Raw genomic sequence first — 6,993 nt, 5'->3', positions numbered from 1 at the left:
CACCAAAACCAGTGGGTGCTTTTAGTGGTGTCCTGCCTCGAGGTTTAACCATGGAGGTTTATCTGGGATCCTGGGGCATGTTTATATGTTTTTGGTTAGTGTGACGTTAGGCCTGACTGCATGAATGCTGCTCCAGTTCTACTTTAGGCACAAAATTAAGAGGCCATTTCAGCATAACAGAACGTTATCAGTGGCTGATGACCTCTTGCTGCTTCATTCAAGCTGAGGGGAAGCCATGATGTTTGGTTTTAAAGCTAAATACTGGGGCTTTTTAACTCTGTTTTGTTAGGATGCCTTGTGCCTCATAAATCAAACAGCTACCATGTAAGCAAACTTTTTATCCAAAACCTCTGCGCCTTGTGGCTTTGCTTTTCTGAGGCATTCTTTGTAGAAAAGGGGGTTTTGATTATTATTCTTCTTCTTTGGTCAGTTAGATATGAGTTTAGTCACAACACTTTACAGCCCTTTGGATTAGCTTTTGATCTTGCTGTCTGAGCTTACCCACTAGCTTGACTCATATGGATTTCACTGCAGATGAAACCAGATGAACAGCTGTGTACAAAAAGTCCAGAATATGATGAAGCGGCTTCGAAACCAGCGTTAACAACTGTACAGAAACAAAGTGCTCAGAGAGAGACAAGGTCAATGTTTCATTGTGTGGGAGTTCAAAATAGGAGGAAAAAGTAAAAAGCAAGAGTTTGGATGCATAATACAGGCCCCTGTCCAGCACAGCCACATTCAGACACCAAACCTTGTCCTTGTGGGCTCACTGAAGTTGCTGGAACTAATTGGTATAGGAAAAGCAAGTGAGCTTTGCAGGCTTGCAGGAGTTGAGGCAGTGAGTGTCCCCAAACTTCTTATTTCACAATCACATTTCAATACATCGTGGAGCCATTCTCTTTTGCTTTCACTCCAAACTGCCCTTTTAGCTACAGCTGCAGTGGGAAAGGATGAGGAAGCTATTTAATGTACTGTGTCATTGGTAACAAGAGGAGATGGCACTTTGTTTCTTGCCAGCCTCTCCTGGGTCAGGAGAAGATCATAGCAGGCTCATCAGCTAGGCTGGGGGAGCTGCAGGACCCTGGCTGATGCAGAAAGCTCTGAACATTTGGCTGGTGGGGATAGTAAGACAGTATTTATGCATATTGTCTTGAGGATCACGGAGCTAAATAAATGTGACAGCTTTCACTTGACATCCCCAACCTTGCTGCTGTCGCTCAGGGTTTTTGTCTTTGCCACATAACATGAAATCACTGTCAGTTTGATAGCACATAGTGGTTCTGAGGCACAGAGGTTAGGGGTTTGTAGGTGCATCAGAATTATTTACGTTTGCTATGTATAAAATGGCACTTGGGGAGCAAGGCAGGCTGCCAAGAAGGAGAGGCACTGGGGCTGCCTGGTTGCTTTCTTCTATCTCTCCATGCTGGATTGTCAGGGTAGCATCTATAAAGATTGCTTCAAAACAGTATCATCTCTCCTCAGACGGACATGCCCCTGTCTGCTGCAGTGAATGCCATTATTGCTGTTCTCATGACAAAACGTCTATCAATCTCTACTTTGTTTATAAACAAATCTGCCTGCCCTGCATAAGAAATGAATAGGCTAAAGAAAAATAGCATTACCAAAGGAATAAGTTAATTATGTTCTAGGATCTCAGCAGGGAATGCTATCTCCAAGTATTCAGTAAGATCTGACCAGTGGAGTTATAATTAAAAAATGTCCCCAGGGAGGAACTTGTAAATTATTTACTGTAAGGGGCTTTTCCAGGCTCTTTTAGTTTAATTGCACATTCTGAAAGAGAAAGGCCTCAGAAACAAATTAACTAAGAGGTTGAAATGGCTTTGTTAAAATTGTGTTCACAGCTAAGCAAGTGGAAGACTGTGAGCAAGGGTCAAATACAGGACAAAGCTTCAGAAACTGTCATTATTCACTGTTTAAAAACCATATGGAAAGCACCAAAATATCCATGCATAGAAAATGCAATCACTGGGTTTGTCCACTTTATCTGTAGTTCAGACCTGACGGTGCCGCATGTCCTCATGGTCATTTGTTTTGTCGTGAGAGGAACTGACTTTCAGAGGGTTTTTGATAGGGTACATTTGAAGTCCTAGCGGAGAGAGGTGAAAGATGGTGATGAAAGAGGTGATGGAGATGCAGAATAAGAGGGCACTGGGATGGTATGTATTTTCTATCGTTTTCACACCACCTATGGCATTTTAGCTCAAAATAGCCTGGTTAACCCTCAGTGGAAGTTGGGATGAGAGACAGGCTGTGCCCTTTTGAATGCATGGGTGAAACCTGACATGCTTGCCTTCCCACATGAAACATGGTGTAAGTGTTTGCCACTGAAGTTGTCCCCTGTAGTTGGCCTTTGCTGGAGGACAGCTGGTGTGATCTCTGATTTTATGTATGTAATGGCCTTTCAGCTGCGGTTGTCCTTGCTTTTATTTCTCTCTGAAAGAAGCCACATCTGCTGCGGCACCCCTACCAAAAAGCCAACTGACTGAGCAGAGCAGCCAGCCATGCATATGTGCATGTCAGCCCATATAGATTCATACAGCATTGCTCTTTTCCTTGTCTCTCCTTTTTCTTTTAAACCTACTGCACTTACATGTCTTGCTTAGATGGAAACTGTCCCAGAGTTAACAGTCTCTCTACCCCCTGCATATGTACTTTCTTCAACACATGCCATTTGATTATAGCCTGCGGGTACCATTATCACATCCTAAACAGTAAGTTCTCCACCTTCAGGCAAACTAGCTGAAAATCTGCAGATGAAAGCCACTTTAGTCATTCATCAGGCAGATGAGATCTCTGCTTTTATTTTGTTGTAGTGTAAATCTGCTGCTTGGTTTCCTAGTCTCTCTGAAAACTACTGAATCATAAAAATGCTTGTAGCAAACGCCAGCTTGTCTGTCACCAGAATAATACATTAAATGGCTTATCAACTCCAAGAGAAGACTACAATACTTTTGAGATTATTTGGATATACAGTTAGGGTACAAAATATGTTGACAGCTTTATAATTATCTTGATCAGTAGATTTTATTTTCTATTTTACCATAGTGTATCCAGTAGTACTTGGGGAAGAAAGAAAATATCCCTAAATTTCTGCAAATGTAGCTTATTGATAGGGAACACCACAGAAGAAGAGTGGAGTAGAACATAAACATAAAACAAAGGATTGTTCTTGAAAGGGCAGAACTATAAGGTTTGAATATTCTCAGCAGAGGTATTGCCATTTAATTATTAGGAGTGGCGGGTTCATATTAACCTTTATGGAAAAGTACTGTAGACTATAATAAAGCTGGATACTTTTCTATAGCCATTTGTTATCACCGTCTCAAATTTAACAACAAATTACTAATAAAGAAATCCTGTAAGAATGGCAGAAAAAAAAATACTGGGAAGGACCATTTGCTATTAAACAGTTTAGATTCATAGAGTGATTGTTATTAGGCCATATTAAAACACGTATGACTTTTTTGTTCTGGATACAGCTGGAAAATGCAATTGCAGATAAACCATGCAGGGCCTTTGCTATTGTTGCCTTGCCCATGGGTTAGCTTCCTTTGAACTGCATTGCAGTTTTGTGTCACCCTCCTGCAGACACCTCGCAAGAGTCAGTGGCCAGATGCAAACTGCTCTTTTACAGCTGTGATGAACACTTTGCAAAGGCTAAAAAAGCAGCTTCACAGCTTGTTAGCTGGAAAGACTTGCATCTCTGAGACTTTGGCTGCCTAAACCGGTAGGACTTTGATAGGCTTCATCTGCTGTGGTGCTACCGGATGCTCTGCTCTCTCCCTAACATGAAACACTCATGTGTGAACACTGTGGTTATAATAAATTAAGAGTAGTGGGACAGGCCTGGGAAGTTAGCCATAAATCTGGTGCTAAGTGCCAGCGAGCAGCAGGGGCTCGGCTGTACGTCATTAGTAAGGATGTTGAAGAGGTGCAGGCAGCGTGTTGCTCTGGATGATGTTACTCACGTCTCCACCGCAGCAGAGCTGAGACTTGATATGCACAGGACAATCAGTCAAAAACTCTCTTCTGTTTTAAGAATGGTGCGGGTTACTGTTGGTAAAAGCTGTTGGTAGTGGCAAGAAAGAAAAAGAGTTCCAACTCCATTTTTCAACATAAGACAAATTCCTGAAGAAATTCCCCAGCTTGTTGAACAGTACTGCAAACACTTTGTTTTACATAATTTGCACGAGAATTAAAGCGAGGTTTAAAGCTCTTTAGGGCACTGGTCTGGGCTTTGTAAGCACAGTCTCCAGCACAACAGGCCTCTGGCTGGGATTAGTATCAGCACAATGCAGATTATTAAAGAGGGAGACTAAAGAGGCAAGAGGAGGATATTTTAGTGCAAGAGGCTAAAATCTGGTTTTGCTTAAGGGCTGTGGAGTAGCAGCAGGACCCATCAGGCTATTTTCTCACCACTTGAATAGTTCAAACACAGCCTGCAGATGTAATTTTATGGCTTTGCCTCTGTTTTCCCTAATAGATACCCAAATTTTTGGAATAACAGTGACCTCCTTCAACATTTGTAGGATCCTCTATGGTGCGTGGATAGAAGCCATGAGGGGTATGGCAGTGTGGCACACAGAAATGAAATGTTTTTCTCTTGGGACAGCAGGGAGAGGACTGGAGCTGTCTGGGCATTGTGGATTGGAAGAAGGAGCTGTAATGGCCAGGGAGGAGGGAAGGGACCCGCTCTGCATCGGGAGCTGTCACAGACTCATCTCCTGTCAATCCGGAGCCTTTATATACAAAGCCATGGGGAACACAAGTATTTGTGGACCGGAGGTGGGGAAACAGAATGTAAATAAGATTTTAAAGCAAGCATTTGGCTAAAATTAGAAGCCATGGGCCTGATATGCTGTATGCTGTGACAGAAGAAGTGCCTAATTGCAAGCGAGTTTCCACTCCACTTGATTATTGTTGTGACACACAGATCATTAACATGATAGTCTAAACATGAAACAAATTGTTTAAATATTAAACTGTCAAGTCCTTCCTCTGATCTCTAAATCACTACCTAAAGTAGGGGGGATGTGTGTGTGAAAAATGAGTTTTGGGCTCTGCCACTGTCTGATGCTGCATTGCTACCCATCAGCATGGCGACTGCTGCCAGGAGGCTGCGAAAGGGCATTTGCAATCACCTGCTTTGTTTGCAGATGTATTTAATAACTAATCACACATGCTCATAGAATCACAGAATCAGCTAGGGTGGAAAAGACCTTCAAGATCATCAAGTCCAACCATTACCCCAGCACTGCCAGGGCCATCACTAACCCATGTCACTGAGGGCCTCATCTACATGGTTTGTGAACACTTCCAGGGACGCTGACTCCAGCAGTGCCCTGGGCAGCCTGTTCCAATGCCTGACTACCCTCTGGGTAAGGAATTGTTCCTAATATCCAGTCTAAACCTCCTCTGGCACAGCTTGAGGCCATTACCTCTTTTCCTATGACTTGTTCCTTGGGAGAAGAGACCAGCCACCTCTGAGCTCCATCCTCCTTGTTGTAGAGGCAGTTGTAGAGAGCGATAAAGTCCTCCGTGAGCCTTCTCTTCTCCAGACTAAACCCCGCCTGGTCCTCCCGCCTTTTGTGCTGATAATCTGCAAACTCTCACATGGGCGTAGAGGCTGCTGCCTCCTGTGTGCATCCCTCTCCCCTGGGTCTCCAGCTCAACTGGCCCTGCCTGGAGATTTGGGGCATTTGGAGCAAATGAGATGGGGAATGATAGAAGCCGTTTGCCAAAGTATCGCTCCAGCCTCTTCTGCTGCTACAGATCCAAGTGGTGAACACCAACGGCGTCTGACTGCCTTACCAGCACAATGGGGTGGCCAGTGGGGAGCTCCTCATTTGCAGCAGGTCATGCAGGAGCTGGAGGTCCTGGAAAGAGCCTTTGGAGCAGCTGCAGACAACTTCTGTGCTTCTAGGTACAATGGCTCCTTTCTTCCTGGATCTGCAAGATCAATGGGTTTAAGAAGATGTTCTAATTGCCAGTTTGTGCACTTTCAAACAGTCTTCAGGTAGAGGAGGAGGAGAAGGAAGAGAAGGAGAAGGAGCAGGAAGAGGAGGAGAAGAAAGAAGAAGAGGACAAGGTGGCCACTGCAGATAGGCCTCTTTCTGATGCAGGAGGAGTGTTAGAAGGGTGAGCAAGCTCTGTGCTATTTTCTGATTTTCTCAGGCAGCCCATGGAGCAACACAAGCATCCCCTTGGGGCTCAAAATACCATAATGCACTTCCCAGAGAGAAAGAATTTGGCTGCAGCTGAGCATCCCACTTCTTTGCAAGGTCTCTGCAATGCTGTTACTCCATGAAATGACCCCTGTTCAGTGTCACCTTAAAGATGGGACAAGAGGAGCGTAAGCACATGGAACTCCCATCATTTGCAGTCCTGCCCTTTGACTTTTATTTCTCAAATAGCTGTTGTTACATGCAAAACATAAAAGACCCAGTGTAGAAACTGTTTTGCAAGAGAACAATGCTGTTGGGAGAAAAATGCAGGCATATTAATGACATTCAGCTAAGGGATTATTAAAGGCAACGAGCCCAGGGCACTTATTCGGGAAACTATTTGTTCAAGGAGGAGACTAATAGCTTTGGCTTCATGGTTACCATCCTGCATAACACACAAGAGCGCAGGAAGCCAGCTCTTGACTTCATGGGTCATAACCCTATCTGCTGAAGAGCTTGAATAGGATCGATTTAAAATGAGTCCTAGTGCTGTTCTGCCTTTCTCTGTCATGATTTAACCCCAGCTGGCAACTGAGCCCCATGCAGCCACTCACTCACATTCCCCGCAGTGGGATGGAGGAGTGAATTGGAAGAGTAAAAGTAAGAAAACTTGTGGGTTGAGATAAAGACAGTTTAAATGAGACAGAAAAGGAAGGAAATAATGATAATAAATAATGATAATAAATAATGATAAAATAATTAGAATATACAAGTGATGCACAATGCAGTTGCTCACCATTCACCGATA

This window comes from Strigops habroptila, chromosome 9 (genome assembly GCF_004027225.2).
Source record: "Strigops habroptila isolate Jane chromosome 9, bStrHab1.2.pri, whole genome shotgun sequence".
Taxonomy (NCBI): Eukaryota; Metazoa; Chordata; class Aves; order Psittaciformes; family Psittacidae; genus Strigops; species Strigops habroptila.
This window is presented reverse-complemented; position numbering follows the sequence as displayed.